Source organism: Canis lupus, chromosome 10 (assembly GCF_048164855.1).
Source record: "Canis lupus baileyi chromosome 10, mCanLup2.hap1, whole genome shotgun sequence".
Classification (NCBI taxonomy): domain Eukaryota; kingdom Metazoa; phylum Chordata; class Mammalia; order Carnivora; family Canidae; genus Canis; species Canis lupus.
This window is the reverse complement of record NC_132847.1, coordinates 45040389-45063249: the sequence shown is the minus strand read 5'-3', so window position 1 is coordinate 45063249 and position 22861 is coordinate 45040389. Positions and strand designations below refer to the sequence as shown.

Sequence of the window (22861 nt, the reverse complement as noted above, 5' to 3'; positions counted from 1 at the left end):
AAATTAAGATATTGTGGTATTGACCCAAAATTTAACTGCAAAATAAAAGTAACAGAATAGAGGGCCCAAAATAGACCCACCTGCATACGGAGACTTGCTTTATACTTAATGGATAAAGGACAATCATTTCCATAAAATATGGGTGCCTGGTAAATAAAACATCAATGTAGAGAAAGGATACCAATTTCCAGCTTCAGATTTCACACATCCATCAATCCCTGAACTCTATATCTAGAGTGATCTGAAGCTCATTTTAATAAAGCTTTTAGAAGGCCATACAGAGACTGTGTTTATGACTTTAGATAAGGAAAAGATTTCCTAAATTGAATACAAAAGCAATAACTATAAAAGAAAGAAATGATAAACAAATCAAATCAACTGATAAACTGCAAAAGTAATCCATTCAAGGGAAGAAAAGATTTACGACACATATAACAATGTGAATATATTCAGAATAATATAAGAGAACTCATGAATTTATTTAAAAAATACTGAAAACTAAATATAAAAATGTACAATAGAATTAAACAGAAAAAAAAAGACATCCATAATCTCATAAAACTTGGAAAAAGAAACTAAACTCTTTAGTAATCAGGACATGTGAATTCCCTCATTAAGATGGCTAAAGCAAAAATGACTAAAAATATAACAGGTTGAAAACAGTGTGTAGCAATGGGATTCTTCAAGCACTGCTAATAGGTTGTTAAACCATTTTTAAAACTGTTATTATTATGCTGACTTCCTGCCCATCAATCCTATTCCCAGGTGTATATGCAATAGAAATGCACCAAGTGACATCTCTAAGACCATTCATGGAAGTTTTATTCCTTTAAAAAAAAAAAGATTTATTTATTTATTTGAGAGAGAGAGAGAGAGAGTATGAGCGGGGAGAGGAGCAGAGGGAGAGAGAATCCTCAGCAGACTGCGCCCTGGAGGTAGAGCCTGATGTGGAGCTTGATCCCAGGACCCTGAGATCATGACCTAAGCTGAAATCAAGAGTCAACTACTTATCCTACTGAGCCACCTAGGTTTCCCTGGAAGTTTTATGCTTAATAACAGCCACCTAAGTATTCATTAGCAGTAGAACAGATAAAGAAGGATACAACTAAGTATATTAAAATTATTGAAGTATAGCTATACACAATAACATGGATAATCCTCCCATATCTTTTGTTGGATGAAATAATTCAAACACAAAAGATGACCTTTTTCATAACATTCAAATTATAAGTCAATCAAAACTAAATAACAGAATTCTAAGTTGGGATAGTAGTTATTTTTAGAAAAGAAGAAAGGATATAATGAATTAAGTATAGCAAGAGAAGGCTTTTATAGTATTATTTACATGGGTTTCACTTCATGACAATTGTTTTTGTACAATTATGGTTTTGTGCTTTTCTTACACTACTTTTTAATGTTACAAAAAGGAACAGAAAAAATTAGATAGGTTAGTAAGTAGAAAATAGCAGATATTTATTTTGCCTATTTTCTTTGGTAAAATGTACCAAACTTGGTCAAGAAAGGAATAAAATTCATTAGCCTCTATAACAGATACCAAAAATATCATACTTTCAAGTGCCCATTAAGATATAGAGCAATTGGAATTCCCATACATTGCAGCAAGAACTATAAAGTGGTACAACTTAGGATGTTAAAGATACATCTATCCTCTGATCCAGCAATTTTACTTCTAGATTTTTACCCAAGACAATGACAGTATATGCCCACAAAAAAAAAAAAAAAAAAAAAAAAAAAAAAAAAAACCCTGTGTTAAAAACTGTTCATACTAGGGGTGCTTGGGTGGCTCAATCAGTTAAATGTCTGCCCTCAGCTCAGGTCATGATCCCAGAGTCCTCAGCAGAGTCTGCTTTTCCCTCTGCCCATCACCCTGCTCATGCTCTCTCTCTCTCTTATTCTTAAATAAACAAGCAGACAAACCAACAGCAAAATCCTTTAAAATGTTCATAGTAACTTCATTCAAAATAGGCCCAAACTGGTAACAATCCTAATATCCTGAACAATGAAATGGCAACATAGCAACAAATGTAAACTAACTATTGCTACATCCAAAATAAACCTCACGGTACTTTGTTGAACAAAGGAAAGTCACACAAAGAAATGCACACATTATCAAATTATATGACTCTTTACAGTAAGCAAAAAATAGCCATGTTGATAGCAACATGAAAATCAACATCTTGGAGATGGAAATGAAATGGAAAGTGAATGGCGGAAATTTCTGGAGTGAATGGAAATGTTCTGTATCCTTATTAGGGTACTAGTTACATGTAGATAAACATTTTTCAGTACTCAATTTTTATGTTCACATATAAATTGTATGTCAATTTACATATATAAGTTATATATGTAGACTTAGAATGGGATATTGAAATAATTAGAGATACTGAAGTAATTACAACAGCTGACTGAATCTCTATTCCCAGATTTGCAACCTAGCAATTGAGATATACATTAGAGAATACAAGGTCCAAACAGAGCCATAACCCAACTCTAAATCATCATCCTAGTTTTTAATTTTGTGATAGATAGTTAAATGGAAAACAGAGTAAGAGGTTTCAAGCTATTAATAATTTAAAACTAAAAAAATTAAAATAAAGCAGGAATGTAATTGTGATTCAATAAGTAATTATCGGGGATAATGCATGAAAAAATTTTGATTACTATTAATCACAAATAATGCTCTCTTGATATTTACATTCAAAATCTTATAAGATTTGAAAGAAAACAATATAATATGTGAATTATTCAAAAACATTTGAAAAGAGTTTCCAACTAATTTTATTTAAAAGCAAATAAAAGGGGGATGCCTTGGTGGCTCAGCATTTGAGTGTCTGCTTTCGGCCCAGGGCATGATTCTGGAGTCCCAGGATCAGGTCCCACATTGGGCTCCCTGCATGGAGCCTGCTTCTCCCTCTGCCTATGTCTCTGCCTCTCTCTCTCTCTCTCTCGAATAAATAAATTAAATCTAAAAAAATAAATAAAAATAAAAGCAAATAAAAGTACAATCTAAGAGTAATATATATATATATATAATGATTGATTTAAACTTACTAATGAATAAAATCAGCAAAAACAATGTATGAAAACTTGCTAAGAGTATTAAAAAAATCCCAATAACTTGTGACTAACAATAAAGCCTCAAAATATAATGCTTAAACAATAGTAATAAACTTGAATGTTCCAATTAGTCCCATAAAAATGCATATAGACCAAACTAATAGACATGCAAGGAGAGAATTTTACACAAAAAAATAAATAAATAAAAGGAAGGATTTCATCTAAGTTTTAACTTGTAAAAGCTATAATGAAAAGAAATAAAATAAGATCTTAGACAAAAAACACAATATATGAAATTAGGTATTTAATAAACTCTTTTTGCTCTAAACTATGTACCATTTCTTAAAATGTCCATGATTTGTTTCCCTAAATTTATCTCATTATAAAATTCAAGAAAAAAAAGTTTGATAAAAATAACCAACTTCTTAGCAATGGTTCTCGAAATTTTACCTGATGGAGATATCTGCAAAAAATCAACTTCCAGGACATATGCTTATTCATATATAACGAGAACTGCAGAACTGTAAGTTCAAAGCACTACTTAAATAGTGGAAAACAACCTTAGAAAAACTGAATAATAACTTTAGAAGTGGCAAACGTAGGTAAGATAGATTACATTCATAACACCATGCACCATGATAAAGTTTACATAAAATCAAACACTTGTAGGGATCCCTGGGTGGCTCAGCGGTTTAGTGCCTGCCTTTGGCCAAGGGCACGATCCTGGGGTCCCGGGATCAAGTCCCACATCGGGCTCCCTGTGTGGAGCTTGCTTCTCCTTCTGCCTGTGTCTCTGCCTCTCTGTCTCTCTCTCATAAGTAAATAAATCTTTTTAAAAAATCAAACACTTGTAGATTTATATAAAAACACTGGGATCCCTGGGTGGTGCAGCAGTTTAGCGCCTGCCTTTGGCCCAGGGCGCGATCCTGGAGACCCGGGATCGAATCCCACGTCGGGTTCCCAGTGCATGGAGCCTGCTTCTCCCTCTGCCTGTGTCTCTGCCACTCTCTCTCTCCCTGTGTGCCTATCATAAATAAGAGATAAGAAATATTTGTTACTCAATTAGAGCAATCATGAATTTTCTAGCTTTTAAATCACAGAAAAAAAATCACCAAACAAAAAGACAAAATTAAAATTACACATATAAAATTTTCAAACTTTGGTCTTATAAAAAATAAGATAATTATTAAGAAATGTAATAGTTCTAACATTTATCAGAAAAAGTAAAGATTTCAATATTAGTATATGAAAGGTTTGGAGAATTTTTATAAAAAGAAAAAAATTAGTAGAGTGAAACTTATGCCAATATTCTTGCAAGTTATCAAAGAATTTTCAAAGAGCACCTGGAATAGTGAGCAATAATTTTATAACAAACCAAACAAATTATCATACTGAATGGCTGTCATAGTTGTCATGGCATCTTTATTCAAAGCTGGTGGCATTATAATTTTGTACAGACTCTTTGGAAATTATTATTGGAATTTACAGCGAAAGTTTTATAACATACATGCCTTGTCTATGTCATTCTGATTCTAAGACTTTTACCCTAAGGAAATAATTCAATAGAATTTCAAACAATTTACATGAAAACATTTGTTGCATCATTGTCAGTAATACTAATAAAAAAAAGTCCAAACTTTGAGGACACATTAAATAGAGTGTATATTGAAATGACAAAGTTATTGAAAGCCATTAAAAGACTAACTAGAACTACTATTCATAATTATTATGACCAAAATTCTAAATTAAAAAGAGATCTATAATATGTAATATACACTATGATAATCATTATGTAAAAAAGTATTATGCATGTGGAAGAAAATATACACAAACGGAAATAGTGGCAGAATTATGGCTGATGTTTTAAAGTTGCTATTGAGAATTTGTCTTTAGATAAATAGTTCTCTTTAGACAATATAATGTCTATAAGAATACATTAATGAGCCAATTTTTATTATTCTATATTACTGCAAACTTACAAAGTACATAACAATGATTAGGAAGGAAACTAGAATAGAGAAAATCATTGACCTTCTCCTTATGGAAGAACAAACTGTCCATCTAGATAAAAGGGGAAGAAAGGAAAACTATTGTGCATTAACCAAGGAACTTTGCCAATGTCTGCCAAAAAGTGAGATAGGAAAAAGGCACAGTCCTCATTGACCTTCCAGATACCTGTGACACAGTATAACTTTGAGGCCTCAAATAAAAATTGCAGTCTATTGTACCTGACAGCAAGCTTTGCACTTTCATTATGCATATAATATCTAATAGATCTTTTGAAATCATTACCTGTCAAGAGGGGGAAAGAAAGGCAGAGGAAAAACCTTGAAGAATAGAATTTGTCAAGGGTCAAAGTAAATGGCAATATACTTTAATAAGCAATAAGCTTCCTATTATCTCTGAGTGGCCTATACACTCAGTGGACTGTGGTATCATATACTGAACTGCAGAATAACTTCTTAGTGGCCCAAAATACCTCCTGTAATCTTTCTATTTATCAGCTTGTATGTTGTCAGGAAAAAAAAAAAGTTAATGCCATTGTTAACCTAAATAACATCTAACTGAGAAGACTGATTTTTGAGCAATGAAGTCTTTAAGATGTGTTACATATTATGATTTTTATATTATTTACATTACTGTTTCATCATATTTATAGTAACAGTGAGAAGTAATCTTGTGTTTTTCATGTTTTTAGCACTCAATATCTAAATAATGTATGCATGCCAAGGATATACCCACAGAACATATGTCATAAGATTCAAATTTGATTTGCTAACAACGAGGGAAACAATACTTTTCAGGTAAATGGCTCTTATCACACCAGGCCAGCAAAACAGCAACTACCTTTTCACAAACAATCCTGGACCTAGGAACATGGAAGATAATCATTCCGTCTTCTCCCAAACATCCCATGCATCACAACCTGGTGGCAGTGATTGACTTAAGAACAGATGGACAGGAGTCTAATTACTCAGATTCTAGTTGGTGCTCTACTGTAAAATACTTGCCAACTTCTCTAATTCCTTGTATCTCATTTTTTTCTCATTATATAAAAAAGTGTAAATCTCAATACACAATATGGTCTCTCCAAAGTTACTGTCAAAGTTAGGGTCCTAATTCTATTTGGAAGTTAGAGAAAAATTTCCCTTTTTTATCAATAATACAAAGAAGCAAAATCACTACCTTGGCAGCTACCACAATGTTTAAGTAGTTTGTTAAATACATGGTTTTAACAACCTGCCGAAGTTTTAATAATGTATACTACAGAAAAATAAAGTCTCCCTTCTCCTCACACTATAAAATCTACTATGAAAATTGCCTTTGCAGGACTCCTGGGTGGCTCAGCGGTTGAGCACCTGCCTTTAGCCCAGGGCATGATCCTGGAGTCCCGGGATCAGGTCCCACATTGGGCTCCCTGCATGGAGCCTGCTTCTCTCTCTGCCTATGTCTCTGCCTCTCTCTTGCTGTGTCTCTCATGAATAAATAAATAAAATCTTAAAAAAAAAAAAGAAAAGAAAATTGCCTTTGCTAGTAGCTTGCAATGGGCCTAAGGATGAAAGTACGGAAATCTCTGCTAACATTTTCCTTTAATCTTAAAGATAAAGTGACTTTCAAGGATTCCTTCAGGTTATGCAGTCTAGAAGAATGCTGTAGGTTTCAGAGCACAGTATGTGGCATATAGTGGCTTAATTGTCCTTTTGCAGAACCTTTAATGGCCAAAGGTACTATTCGATTAATGCATTCAATATTACTTTTCAAGATCGTAAACATGGCATACTGGTAAGGGAGACAAGCAATCCTAATATTAATTAAAATTCAAATGAATCTTACAGGTTAAAGGGCTTTACTGAGATACCTTAAAGATTTAGACTCTATGTAATAGATATTATTTTCAGCCTTCAGAGATAAACTTTATGAACATAAGTTTTTTTTTTAAAGACTTTATTTATTCATAGACACAGAGAGAGAGGGGCAGAGACACAGACAGAAGGAGAAGCAGGCTCTATGCAGGGAGCCCGATGTGGGACTCAATCCCCAGTCTCCAGGATCACACCCCAGGCTGCAGGCGGCGCCAAACCACTGCGCCACCAGGGCTGCCCTGAACATAGGTTTTAATAAGAGAAAGTATTATTGCTTACTGGATTCAGGTGACAATTTTAAGTTCTACAGATGTCCAACAATTATCTTGGCAATTAGTTTCAACTCTAATGCATACCAATACTCTAATATTTCCTACAATTGTGTACACATGTTTTTAAGTTTCTTGTATCTTAAAAGTAAAAAGATATCCAACTGCCATTTCAAAATGAAATAGCCTTAGGCCCACTTGCTAAATTCAGTTTAATGCTAATAATTTGACTTGTAGTTATAGAGCTCTTTGACTGGACTTGGTGAAATATATCCTTATCCTTTTTATTTCTCTGTGTTGGAGGTCCCAGTTTTCTGCCATCCCTGCTAGAAAGTCTCCAAGTCATTATTACCATTTTTGCCTTTTAATTGCCTTATTAATTCAAAATATATTCAACTCATTTCACTTTATTAACTCAGTATTAATTCAATTTGTATTTACCATATAACAAATGCTAAGGAAATGCAGGGACATGCTAAAGAAACTAAGACTTAAAGAGAATTCTAGGGATCCCTGGGTGGCGCAGCGGTTTGGCGCCTGCCTTTGGCCCAGGGCGCGATCCTGGAGACCCGGGATCGAATCCCATATCAGGCTCCCGGTGCATGGAGCCTGCTTCTCCCTCCTCCTGTGTCTCTGCCTCTTTCTCTCTCTCTATCATGAATAAATAAATAAATCTTTAAAAAAAAAATAAAGAGAATTCTATTCACTAGGAATGTACAGGCTTGTGGTTTCCTTTGCAATCTTTGTATAAATGTAACATGGAATGGCAAAAAAAAAAAAAAATAGGAGAAAGTATGTTTTCATCATTGTGCATTATTTAATTGTGGAGATACTACAGAAATCGCTTTTCAGTATTCTGAGCTGCAACTTTACCACTATCTCCTACATTCAAATTGTTTCCATTTTTCCCAATTTATTTACCATTGTTTTAGATTGTATACCTTTATATTCCAACTTATTTACCTTTGTATAGATTGTATATATATAGATGTATTTAGACTAGCACTGTCTGTATCATTAGACAGTGAGTCATATGTAATGTTATGTTCTGAGCTGACTCCCTGCCTATTCGTTTCAGCAAATGCTAAATAACAGCAAGCAACTCAATCAGGAAAATCAGCAGGAATTGTAAACACAAACATTAAAAACCGGATATGCTGTAGTTCCCCAGGAAATGGATTTATCTTAACAGTTATCTAAACTTAAAAGGGATAAAAATATTTTACTCACATGTTATAGGAAGGTAACTAGAGGTAGTTGTATATGTTTATATTTGTATGTGTGTGCATGTATGTATAGTGTTGCAATAACAAATAATATTTTTTATTTACACGTGGAAAAATTAATTGGTGATGAGCCCCCAAGGACTAGTTTATCTTAAAAGTTGTATGTATCACAAAAGGTAAGGTGGAAAGCATGGATTGGACACTTCTCATTGATTCTTATTTCAGTTCTCTTTCAAGCACACTATGTCACTTACCATATGCTTACAAATTCATATTGAAATGAAAAATTTTATAAACATACTTTTCTATGAAATCTATGAAAATAGATTGAAATCTATAAAATCATCCAATGTTAATTCACACCTGAGAACCAGTCTTAATTTTGTCTAATAAGAAATAAGTAGATATTCTCTCAAGGTAGTATCTCTCAAAAACCTAAGTATTCAAAAATTTCAGGGCAGTTTTCAAGAAATACTATTTATATGATCAATATATTTCAAAATATTTAGAGTGTGACACTCAGCTCCTGTTAAGTTTACCTTGGTAAACTGATTTTGTTTTAGTAACCAGTTTCTGCTCATGGCCTACCATTCAGAGATAAGGATGAACACCTAGTTGTGGCAACATTTGGGAAGCACAGAATCATGACCAACCACCAGATGGGTCATTTGGATATTGGCAAGAGTTCTTTATTTTCCTGGCCACCAGCTGACAAACTCCATCTTGCTTTATATACTACTGACATAGAGCAGAAAATATAAGACAGTCCTGAAAAATAAAGCAACAGACTGTCCATCAGGAAATTTTAAACTCTAAGGAATTCAAAGCTTATTCATTAAATTTTATTTTTTTCCTTAAGTAACCTTATTGTTGCTGCTGCTGCTATTTTTATTGTTATTTGCAACAAAGTTGAGGGGAGACAGAATTTGGGGCTTTAGAAGACTAATGTTTTCATTAGTTAATAATAGTTGATTGTTAATATGATGAGGAAGCGGCTATTATGATTTTGGCCATTATTTATCTTTATGAGCTTTTATTCACTCACATGTAAAGCTGTGATTAAAAATATCTTACTTGCACAAATATTAAGGCCTTGAAATAACATATAAAAGGCACTTATCACAGTGCAAAGCACATAGTGGGTTCTTAACAAATGGGAGCTACTCGTTATCTTATTAGTGAGTTTTAGGTCTTCTTTTTCTTAAAGTACAAAATAGTAAATACTTTAGGCTTTGTAGGTCAAGAAGAAAAATCAAGGATATTATGCAATACTTACATATTCCATTTAAAAAATATAAAAACCATTTTTAGCTCAGTGTCTACTAAAAACAAAACAAAAGCAAAAACAGAGAGTGAGACATATCAAAGCCACCAGTGCCCACCCCTGAATTACATGATCACAATTGAGAAAAGAAGTAAAACAAGTCAGCCAATTTCCTGTTCTTTTTTGGGAAAAAAAAAAAAAAAAAAAGCTTAGTCTCAGCTAAAATGAGGAATGATCTGGAAATTGCATCTATCACTACTGCTATTATTCCTTAGATTAAAATTCTATTTTATGAAACTAACCGCAATTGTTGAATACTTCCTCATCCAAAAAATTCTAAGACACAAATCTCCATGAGAACAACTTATGACAGGGAAATAAGTGAAAAAAATTTTATGGAGTATCACATTCAAAAAAGTTTTCTTTGCCGTTCAAAACCTATATATGGCCTCATAAGTAGCAGAACACTGAGACAGAGATACTCATTTCTAGATACACTATAGCTAATACTGACTAATACTGACTTGGCTACTCATTTATTATGCACTTACTATGTTTTATGTCCAGAGGATGTACCAATAAACCAAACAACCAACCAATTACCAGCATTTTAAAGCAGGCACTTTGATAAAGGAATACAGGCAATAAATAAACAATATGGTTCTTTAGAAGGTGACAAGTGCTATGAAGTGTTATGTGTTCAGTGTTCTAAAAATTAACAAAGCAAGCAAGAAACTGCACTGTGTGTGTGTGTGTGTCTGTGTGTATGTGTGTGTTACATGGGACAAGGAAGTTACAATTTTAAATTTAAATACAGTAGTTAGGGAAGATCTCACAGATAAAAGAAGTTGAGGGAGGTAAAAAAAAAAAAAAAAAAAAGAAGTAAAAAAGTTAGCCCTGTAGTTACCTGGGGGAAGAGTATTCTTGGCAGAGAATACTCCAATACTTCCAGCTCTGAGGCTGGAGATGCCTAGCCTCAAAGAGAAACTGCAACAGCCATGTGACTAAGGCAGACTAAGGGAGACAGGGGGAGGGGAAGAATGTCATAAATGGTTCTGCCTTGGAAGACACTATAAAATGGAAATGCTTTTATCCTCTGAGAAAACTGGGAAGCCACTAGAGGGGTTATAAGAGAAGAGTGACATGATCTAACTTCCATTTTGACAAAACTCAATAATGATTTGTTTCTGGGATTCATTTTGGAATTTAATTTAACAATGAGTATAAGTACATTATATATCATAGTGAGAGACTTTCTTCAGTCTGATAAGTATCATTTATTTTAGTTTTATAGTCATTTTTCCTTCAAAGTAAGAGTTTTCAATAACCAAATTATCCATTTATCTATTTATTTTGAAAACCAATAAAGATATATTCAATATATGTTAGGTGTCAGATTCTGTGTGTCACCTACAATATAAGGATTGTTCAGATGTACTAAAAAGGTCTATAATCTACTGGGAAACTGTAATAAAACAGTAAAAAAACATAGGGGAAAAAATACCAGTTATAATGAAGAGCAACCCAATTTATCACCAAGCCCTAATACCTGCTGTATCTTATTATTATCACTAATTCTACAACTAGCAAAGCTAATTATGATGACAATAAATTAAATGGTCAATCAAAGAGCAAATGAGTGGCTTATTGGGAAAATAATTGCTATTATTAACTCTATATGTGATCCAAAGGAACTCATTTTCCATTTATATAAAATGAGAAGGTATACAATTCTTTTATCTGTACCTCCCCATGTCTTTAACATTTTTAACTGTTCTTGGTTCAATTTCATGAAAGTAACTACTCTTCTAGAGGTTTGACAGTCTTTACCTTGAAAATGATGAGAATTTAATATTTTTTGAGATTTCCATGAATCATTTGCTACCAACTAGAGGCAATCAAGGTGCCATAAAATTAGAACCAGTAATCAATAGCATAAAATCATGTAGCAGTGTGGCATGGATTTCCAATGAGACATATGAAAAATGACACAGGATTAGACATAAAGAAGGACAATTTAAATGCTAGCTCTGTAACTTGTAATTGCTGTGGGCATGTCTGTTTTGTATCAAATTAAATTTATTTATTGTCTTGTTTATTTCCTTTCTATCTAGGACAAAATTTTATCTTGAGGAAATTAACTGACCTGACCATAAAAGAAGTCAGAACTACTGGGACTTCCATGCAATTGAAGCTAGATGAAGAAATACTTGAAATATTGGGTGACTGTTAACAACCGCAGCTCAGAAACAAACAGCATGGACATTGGTTGATACAAATCAAAAGAGTGGTATAAATGGTGAAGATTGTCTAAGGGTTCCGAGGACATAGAAACCACAACTAGGTTTTACTGATCAGTAAAAACTTGATAGAGGAAGCTGATCATGCACAAGAAACGATATTTGAAGAAGTAAGGCTTCAAGAAATGGTAACAGAAAGGGCATTCCAAAGGAGTGAAACAGCAGCTAGTGATCCTAGTTGGTAAAACATCAGGCATGAACACAGCATGGGAAGATGCCTACATTTAGCTGCTGTAGAGAGCTCAGAAAGAGAAAAAGGTAATAAATTATGTGGAGAAGGTAGCTCATAGCCAAATTATAGGGATCTCAACTATTTGAGATTTTTATGATTGCAAAATTTTGTTTCCAAGCCATGAAATACTCACCTCAAATTACAAGTTCTTGTTCTTGTATTTATTACTTCTTTTAGGCAATTGTCTCATACTTGACTAGATCATATTCTATACTAAATTTTTGGGACAACCAATATAATGGACAAAGAGATTAAATTTTAATGAATATGGCCATGAGAATTTGTAATAATGATAGTAAAACTTTGTATAATAAAAGCTCAGCTATTTTTTTCTGTTAAATCTTTTCAAATAAAGATCTTTTAGCTTAAAGTTAGAATTATGGGTTTCAGTTACAGCTTTCTTTATACTATAATTTTTCTAATGAGCCATGTGACCTTAAAAAGGTTTAAACTCTCGTCTAAGGTTTATTTTGTAAACTTATAAATTGAATAGTTTGGATTAGATATCCTGTGAAGTCATGTCCAAATGGAATATTTTAAATTCTATAATTTTATTTTTAAGGAAAAATTTTCACATGCAAATTAATACTAATACCATGTAAGCTATGTCTAGATGATACCTTGAGTGGGTAAATCAATTTACTGTGAAGTTTCTAATGAAATCAATCACCCTTGTCATTTAAACATTTTTTCAGTATAAACTGCTAAGAAAGGACAGACTACAAGAAATAATGGAAAAAGCATGTATTTTATAAATCAGATACCAGAGGTTGAACCTCAATCTTAAAACTGTAGTAACCATGAATATATTACTTAAACTTGATGAGTCTTATTTCTCTTTTGCACATAATGTGGTTTTATTATCTATCTATCTATCTATCTATCTATCTATCTATCTATCTATCTATAGATAATAGATATATATTCCCTGTACCTCTTTGCTTTCGAACCACTGTCCTCAAACCTTTAATGGCTTTGCCATTTGCCTCTATGGCCAGAAGCTGAACACTGGTGGATAATATTTTCCTTTGTGGTTGACTTAACTCATCTATTTAGATTGATTTTGATATTTTTGAAGAAAGAATTTATCTCACCTGTGCATCACTATCACAGAAACACAGTATGTTTGATCTGGAAAGCCAGTCTATTTCTCTCATTTTACACATGAGTAAACAGTCAGAAAAATTAAATGACTTTCTCAAGATTAAACAGTTATAATATTTCCTCACTGATTCTACCCAGGAGAATATATAGAATCTTCTACACAGCTATTTCATTTTAATTTAATTTCTAAAATTTTACTCAAATCACTCCTACTGGTTCATAGCAAGTTAGCAACAAGAAAAAATATTTGGAAATTTGTTCTTTCTCTCAAACAATGGACTCTTGAAGTTCAAAGCCATGTTTATATTAAATAAAATATTGGTCATTTGGTAGAAAATTTATAAAAGTGAAAAATTAAGATTGAAATGATCCCTACTTACCTTTTTATCTTAGTATTAATTATACCAAGACTGAGTCACAAGTTGAGCATAGATTGAGATCAGAAAACCTGAACAGATGTAACAAAATGGAAATATGTAAAAAAAAATCACAAAATATCACTTCTATGACACTAATAATATTCTATATTTGCCTTTCTTTATATAGTCAAGACAATTTCCTGAAAATAAGTTCTTTTTTTCTGAAAGCCCATCTGCTCTTGATGTTTACATATTATCTAATGAGTTGACTATTCTAATTTTCGTCATGCATCCCAGATATATTGCAAGATGCAAGTTTCAGTTTAGTTTTCTCTACATGTAAACTTGTTTGACCACCTCTAAACACAGTTAACACCTATTAGAAGACAACATCATTCTCTCTGCACACTCCCTAGACTCGGTGAGTAACAAAATAAAGTCTTTTAGCCAACTTCATATCGAAAAGGGAAAAGGTGAAATCAATGGAACAATAAAAACTGCAATCTCTTTTTGTCACATTTTATGACCTCATCACCAACAAACTCCACAAGGTCATCACTCCTTGTATTAGTCTGTTAACAGCCTGGGCACAATCACTGCTACCTTTTGAACTGGCTTTTTTTTTTTTTTTTAACAATATTGCTTTTGTTTGTTTTTATTGGATGTTATTATAGGTTCTCCCCTTTTGTTTAAAATGAACCTCAAAGAAGAAAGTTATCACAGAATGCAATAAACTCATTCAAGAAAGATACATGTGGTCCTCCAAAAATATCATACCAGATAACTTCTGTTGGCCAGCCATATCAATTCTTTATAGTCAGTTCAGATTCCAAAACAAAAGCAGGCAAAATTAATATAGCTGATCTCAATACATACTGTAACTTCTTGAAATGTAAAGGAAAAGAAAATTACTTTTCTAGATGTGAAAAACAGTCTGATTTAGAAGTAATTTAGCATAGAGATAGACAAATTTTCTTTCAACAAGTAACAAAATTTTAAATGTAAACTGAAAAGATTCGTCTACTTTGGTTAACATTGATTTGGTTGATTATAACCTCTAGTTCCTTGTTCAAATATCAGAGCTGAGAAGGTTATATTTTAATCCAAAGTCAAAATAATAACCTATGATGGCTTTTAAAGTTTACTAAAAAGATTTTACGTATTGTAGAGCTGAGTTTAATCATGACTTTAGAAATTTGTATTAATGAAATATTGGAAAGTTAGGTAAGAACCCTTAGCTATACAGATCCTATTAACTTTGCTCATACTTGTCCTCTTTAAATTAAGCATCAAGATATTTTCTTTCTCACTGTCCTCCAGGGAACTTTGCATTCCATCTCCCCAGTCTCTCTTCTACTCCGAATCAGAATACTGACTTTATCCATTTGGTTGTTAAGAACATGTACATCTTCAGCCTTTATTCAGAAATTTTTGTCTACCTCTTGATATAACTGAATCCTGGCTCTCATTCACAGTTTCTGTCTTTAAGGCAGTTTTTAAATTCTTCGATCCTCTATTTATCTCAGAGCCCAGATATCACCTAAATATTCACTTATCTCCTTATTGTCAATTTTAGGTCATTAATTTTACACCAACAGACCCATATGTCTCCTATTTTGAATCATATGGCAAACACCTTACTTTGTATTTCTGTTCATAATTCTCCACATCAATATCCTGCCAATTCTCTTTCTAAGAGTAAACTGGTAAGTGGGAATAGTTATACTTCTTATTTTAAGCCATCATTCTGGAATTAAGACATGCTTTTGAACTTTCACAATGTCCTAGTTACAAAGCTTCTCCTACAATTATATGAAAATAAGCTTCACCCTATCTCCTCTTCAGCCACCAGCTTTCAAGACCAAAATGGACTTGAAATCGACTTTTAAGTGTATTTGTACTTGACAAACTTGGCTTGAAGTGGACCTGAAAAGAACAAAACAGACTTTTCAAGTTCAAAATCTTAAAACTCTAATCTGAACAGAGCTTCCCATTTTCCCTCTGCCTTACTGCCTTAATCCCAGCAACACCTGCTTTCTATTCCTTCAGAGTAATCTGGATTCACTCGCTTTCTTCTTTCAGAAGAAAAAGTTTGTTTTGTTCTTTTCTGAGCTGAACTCAGAATGTGAATGAGCACTTATCTTAATTACCCATGTGACCCTAGGCAAGACGTTTAGGTTCTTAAATTTTCAGTCTTCTCATCTATAAAATGAGGATATTAAAGTTCCATCAAATTAATTAATTAGTGAGTGGGTGGAGGGGTGGGTGAAATAGGTGAAGGGGATTAAGAGTAGACTTAATCTTGATGAGCAATGAGGAATATATGAAACTGTTGAATCACTATAATGTACACCTGAAACTAATATAACTCTATTTTAACTACACTGGAATTAAAATTTAAAAATAATTTAAAAAGGAAAAAAAGAATGAATTAAATAACACATATGAATGCTTAGCAAATTTACTGGCATTTCAAGTATAATAAAATGCTGTGAATATCTGTTATTTACCTCTTGTTGTTTAGAGAAACAATAAGAAATGTTTGCAGAAATTCATGTACTAAGTTGCAGTAAAGTCAATAAAAGTAAATACCACAATATTGTGCACTACAAGTTAAGGGACAGGCTTTGTAAAGGAAGCCTGAAAGCCAAACAAGAGAAGAATCTACGTACCCATGACTAGTATCATTTCGAATTCAAGGAAGTTTTAAAAGGAGGTTTATGCTTGGTAGCAAAACTAAAACTTGGGGACAAAAAGCAAGTAGTCTATTAAATATCACTGTCAATCCTATAGAAATTCAAGGCTTTGTGGAATTTTATTGATTTGCATGTACATTTATTCTATTTCTGTTCTGAAAGCCAACACTACTGAGAAAGCCACACACCAAAACCAGCATCAGCAGGAGTAGCAGCAGCAACAACAATGAACGCAGAAAAGAGAAAGCCATAAACATTCATTTAGTTCACTAGAAGCCCCATTATCATCACTGTAATCTTCAAAGTTAGATCACTCTGTGGTAGCTTCAGATTTAATGTTAGAATCTTCTGCAACTAAATTGAAGAAATCAGCTGCTATCAGCTTTTGAGCAGGGAAATTTATTCTGTATAATTTAATGTAAAAGAGCCTTTTATACTTGTGACCATTATGCTCTTCCACATTAGAGCAATAGCAAGACACTGAAAAGCCAAGGGAAGTTTTACAAGCTAGACTGCTTTATGGATGCTACAAAGAAATAGAGGAACTTGCAACTTAGGACACTTCATGCTGTTAATATTTCCAAAGCATTTTCCCTAGTTTGTATATATTGCTCCAATGCTGGATTTTTATATATCAAACTCAAACTGATGTTGATGATGATAAGGGTCAACTCTAATGGTAGATTAAAAGTCTCTTAAAGAGACTGTACCTTGGATGATTTTGACTCAAATAATCTACCATTCCTACAAAAGTCTCAGAATATTTGTAATCTCTACATTAAAGCTGAAAGAATAGGAACTCACATCCCTTTATGCTAGACCTGCTACTCATCATGTTGAGTGGGTCCTAATACCTCCACAGATGTTGGATTTCAGTAGCATTAAGATAAAATCAACATCTAAAATCTTGCAGGGTCTGGGCTCAGCCTATCAAGAGTAACTCTTGGTGCTTTTCACTCTCTTGCTTTCTAATGGAGAATCACTCACAGTAGTTCTTGGAACTTATCAGACTCTTTTCTGACTCAGGACTTTTTGTCTTCATCCTATCTATGCTTTACACCTGACTCAAGAAGTCTCTGCTGCCCTCCAGAATTAGGGTATTTGTTAGTTATTATAACATCATATACTTTTCCTTTGTAGCCCTTTTCCAAATTTTATTTATTTAATTATGTAATTAATATATTGCTCACAACCTTCTATCCCTTTTCCAACCCACTGAAATGCAGATTTCATAAAAATAGAGACTGTACCACTATAGTTCTTTATACTATCACAGTGCCTAGAAAATGGCTGTACAAAAAAGGTATTCAATAGTATCAGTTACATGAATTTGGACATGTCACTGCCATGTATTTTGCATATGCCAGCTAAGGAATTTGAGCATTGACCTGGCAAGGTTATAGGAGCCCACATGTGTGACCTCTGATGGACTATCAGTCCAACATATTCTAAAAGAGATTTACCTTTCTTTTTTTTTTTTCTTTCTTTTTTCATCAAATGAGGAGAAAGGAGGTAAAAAATGCTATCCTAACTGACTAAACCCAAAAGACCCTCAGGCTTCATAATATCCATGTTTACTTGGGGAAAAAAAGTAAATAGTTTATCTGGCATTGTCCTGCCATTCGCCATGTGTTCTCCCAATTCAGACACTTTCATCAAATGGGTTCTCCCTAATAACCTCTGCATCTTAAATATGCAGAGGGCTCACACTCCACCAGGGCGATATAAACTAGAGCCTATACTCTTATCAGTGTTCACATTTAGGCATCATCAATATGTTTTCTTTCTGGACTTGGAACAAAATCTCAAAAGACATAAGCAACAAACCAAGTTAAAAAATTGGTATTCTAGGCATTGTAAGTACACCACAATGAGTCTAATAAAGAAATTATGAAAGGTTTTATGATATGCTATGCTCTACTGTGACTCGATAGCACATTAATGACATTAAAAATGACCTATTAATCTCAGACAAACATTTAGCTAATATACTTGCTGCACTAGGCAGTATGTACCTTTCAATTAAAAAGGACATATATTTTGTAATTTAAAGGACAAAATAGCTGAGTTCAAGGCCAATAATGTAAGAGGAACTCTAGAATTTTAAATTTCAAAAGTGCAATTTAGTTATTTCATGTACCATAAATCAATGTCCTGTGTAATCAAAAAAAGGAAAAATGAAAGTCTGTCTAAATTAATAATAGTTGAGCAGCCCATGTATATTAATCTAATCTAACAGGTTTTATTACTCTGCAGAAATTTTCTCAAGCCTTAATATCTCTTATATAAAAAAGAAAGGATTGGGATTGATTAAAAAATATAATTGAGGAAAGTATTCATTTCAACTATAAATGAAAACTGGTAATGAATGAGCAATGAATGACCATGAGTTCTGTCATTGCTCAGTAATCATATTTAACAGAGAAATATAGTTCAGATTAAAATATGCTGAGATAGAGCTGGAGAGGAATTAAAAAAAAAACTAGGTATTTTAATTTCTAATTAGGTGCCTTGAAGCAGTGAGCAATTTCACTAAGACTAAATTGCCCTTGCTACTTAAAGCCTTATAGCTAGATGATATGGTCTAACAACCCTAACACTCTCACAATTAGAGTGCATAGGTTTTTGTACATTTTAAAATATTTGAGTAAAGCTTCAAAGTACAGTAAAAGAAAAGCTGGCCATTATAAAAAGAGATAATATATTAAGAAAAGTGTCAAAATATGGTTTTGTGTACATAAATATAGATATATATGTGGTGTGTATTTAAAATATATAAAAGTAATATGATAAAACAAAATCAAATTAGGTAGGAAAAATTAAGCAAAGAGAAAAATGTTCAAATTAAGGAATATACATTGTTTTATGATAAACCGCATAATATGTACATCAATTATTAGAAGAGAATCTCAACTGGATCGAATTTCTATTAGTCAAGAAGAGAAAAGACAGATTCTATGAATCAAAATGTGTCAAAAATTATGTCAGGTTTTTAGAAGAATTAGTAAAAATCATGGTACTTAGTCCAGAAAAGTTCCTCCTAGAGGCCGTCATAGGGCACTGTCAAACAATGAACAATAACTTACAGTGAAAAATGACACTCTTGAATTAATAAATATTAATAAGTTTCTGTGTGAGGCAACCTACTAGGTGGTAGGTATTTAAAAAGTGAGCAATACAGTGTGGCCTGGAGTGGTGAAAGTGTTTGCTGCCTTGGATGCTTGATCTTTAGGGCTGTTAAAGTTGATCACTGTTCCTTGGTTTCTGAACATATTCACCTCTTCAATACCAGAAGTATTATTTACCCCTAACTTCTTTAAGGTGAGCTGAAGTGTTTTAGCATTTGCTGTAGCCATTCTATGAATATCCTCTTTTAATGAGCAGTTCCTTTCCCACCACCACACTGAGACAAAGCAGCTGACAGAAATGCTATCCAGTATCTCAAATCAACTTGGTGCAGTCTGACTAGTTTAAGTAGACCGGTTGAAGCTCTGTCCAAACAACCTGTGGATGGAAAAGCACCACTTACTGGAATTTAAATAAAAGTTGGGGAAAAATTAAAATAAATAAAGTTTTTAAATCTTAAAATAAAGGGTGGGGTGGGGTGACGGGAAGCATGGCTTAATCCCAGAGAGGAGCATAATAATGAAGTTTCAGATTTGTGGAAAATTTTGATGAAGCTTCCAAGAAGGAAGCAACCTGAACTGAGTCCATTTCTGAAGAAGATAAAACTTGAGGAAGTTACTGGGAGCTGCTATTTATTATTATGACCACTTTTATAAATTTTCTGCATGGATCTGATAAAATCTAGATCTCTAATGTTTTTAAGCCCAAGCCCCTGGACACTGCAGTTTTTTTCAGTTTTTGCTTATACACAATTCATCCCCTGTAGCTAATTAAGCTGAAGAAGTTTGGGAACAAAGTTTTAAACAAGGTTAATAAAGTTCTTTGCCCAGTAAACAAATGAAAAAAAAGTAAAAAGAAGTGAGCAAAACAGGGGCACCTGGGTGCCTCAGTCAGTTAAATGTCCCAACTCTTGATTTAAGCTCAGGTTGTGATCTCAGGGTCTTGAGATCAAGCTCTTCACATTGGGCTCACTGCTCAGTGAGGAATCTGTACGACATTCTGTCTGCCTCTCCCCTCTACCCCTGCTTGCTCATGCTCTGTTTTTCTCAAATAAGTAAAAAAAAGTCTTTTAAAAAAGTGAGCAAAACAATAAATTCTTCAGCCATTAGGCTTTCATTCCAAGTAGGCATGTAATAAAACAAATATAATTTCCTTTTACAAAAGTGTTATGTTGGGGATGTTCCTGTTAGTTATTGGAACACACCTTTAGCATGATGAATTTCATGGAGTCTCTGCTTACAAAGGTATAAATGTACTTGGTTCAGGTCAATGGCATCATAACAGAACATACTGCAAAAGAAGCATGTCTTTCCTGGTATAAAAAGGATATGTATCTGTGCATAGTTTCCTCATGCTCCAATATAACCAAGGCATGTTATCACAAAACTGATGGTTAGCAAAATCTTCAATCAATTACTCATGTTTCAGGAATAGATCAGGTTATAATGCAGTAACAAAGAATCTATACATTTTAATAGCTGAAAACAATAATCATTAATTCTTACCCATACTACATATCAGGCATGCACGCATAGTGTGTTAAACTCTGCAATTTGGACGCTCACCATGGCAGGAAGAAAGGAATGTGGTAATTCATATATTGCCTCTTAAGTGCTGCTCCCTTGACATAATACATCTCACATATTTCATTGACCTAAGTAAGTAATAAGACTGTAGCTAACTTGAAGGTAATGATTCTCAAAAAGATGCTGAGAGCAGATATGAATGAGATAATACTTCCTAAGAAAGAGTTGGAACAAAACTAGGGCCTCGGACTGAAATCTTCCTGTATAATTTAAGGAAAAGGCAAAGTCATGTGAGAGGAGAAAGTATCTATCAGGTTTGATATTTTCTTCATAAATTTGGCGATAATAGTACCATTAACAATAATAATAAAGGCCTCAAAGTTTGACCCATATTGTAATTTGGCCTGTGATTTTTTTGCTAAGTAGGTGATAACAAAAGTCCACTTGATCTACAGAAGTCTCAATAAAGCATAGCAGTGGAACTCCTAGGATGCCTGTTATAATAAGCAAGTGATAAAACCTATACACCAAGATAACTAAATGAGAAATCTCATTGGATGAGCCTATTAGATATAATTCATTTAGAAACTGCGATATGTACCCCACATGATGATTTCAATATGAGAGTTAGTTTAAAGTCCTTTTTTTCTGGTAGTAGTTAGATAGCATGGCCAGGACTACCTCATAATCAACACATATGAGATTTAGCCAAAAAGTCAATAAGTAATACTCCTATCACTCTATTCATAAATTCAAGCACACATGTATACACTTGTGTTGAACACACACATCCCTCAATTAAAGAGAATGTACTTGACATAAAGCATATTTTCATTGAGCACCACTAGATGCCAAGTACTAGTTAAATGCACCCTGTGTGGGAATATGATTCTCACACCTGAGTAACTTGATGACTTACTGAAGATCATGAAAATCATGTGGTCTAAACTGGGATTTCAATTTGAGTCTAACTTTAAAGCCTCCATTTTATTCCTCAATATTTGGGTTAGAACTTGGCATATTACCTCATTCTGGGAACAACTATTAGCAAATTCATTAATTAAGGTCATGTTGACAACTTCTATTTTCAACTAAAACATCTGTTAATTTATACAGAGGTCTCCTTGGTTTAAACCAACTTGTCATTCCTGCCTCTCAATGAGGGATAATGTGCTTGGGTTTTACAAGTACTCCAAGTGTGAATTGAGAAGATTAGCAGTTCTTGCCAATGGGCACTCTCTGTCCATATTTTTACATAATAATACTTATCAGAAGGCACAGGGTCTTAAGATAATAAATGATCATTCCTCACAATGGATCTATAAACAGATCAGGATTAATGAATTTGCTGGCAGCTATTGGTTTTAATTAGCCCAAGTTCAACTGCAGCAGAACCATAACTGTCCACAAGATTTGGATTTTGCAAATATAGATCCCAAACAACTACTTCTATCAATTTAGTAAAAGGAATTGGTTAGATTCTAATTTTAAAGCCAGCAGTGCAAGTAACTTGGCAAAAAAACAAAACACAAGAAAATCTTTACATTTTTGCTTTCTTTTCTCTTTATCTGGCTACAGGTAAACAAATCTTTTATCCTACCTGCCTGCCTTTTTAACTACTTTCAATACTATCTCATCTCTCCTGTTCCTTTACTTTTATGTATCTCTCTCTCTCTCTCTCTCTTAATATTTTATTTATTTGTCAGAGACAGAGCAAACACAAGCAAGGGAATGGGAGACAGAGGGAGAAACAGGATCCCCGCTGAACAAGGAGGCCAACAGAGGACACATCCCAGGATCCTGGGATCCAGACCTGAG

At 33.4% G+C, this 22861-nt stretch overlaps 1 long non-coding RNA gene across 4 annotated transcripts in view; it reads right to left on the bottom strand.

The window, feature by feature from the left end:
• Positions 1-8881: 8881 nt before the first annotated feature.
• LOC140641541 (uncharacterized) overlaps positions 8882-22861 on the bottom strand; it is a 218957-nt gene continuing 204977 nt past the window's right edge. Inside the window, exons 6-7 of one of the 4 annotated variants that reach the window (XR_012038082.1) lie at positions 13717-13784; positions 8882-9204 (exon numbers count right to left, since the gene is read on the bottom strand). This is a non-coding gene — a long non-coding RNA (uncharacterized lncRNA). The remainder of the gene's footprint in view (positions 9205-13716; positions 13785-22861) is intronic. The other 3 variants (XR_012038079.1, XR_012038078.1, XR_012038083.1) reach the window with 3 other exon arrangements.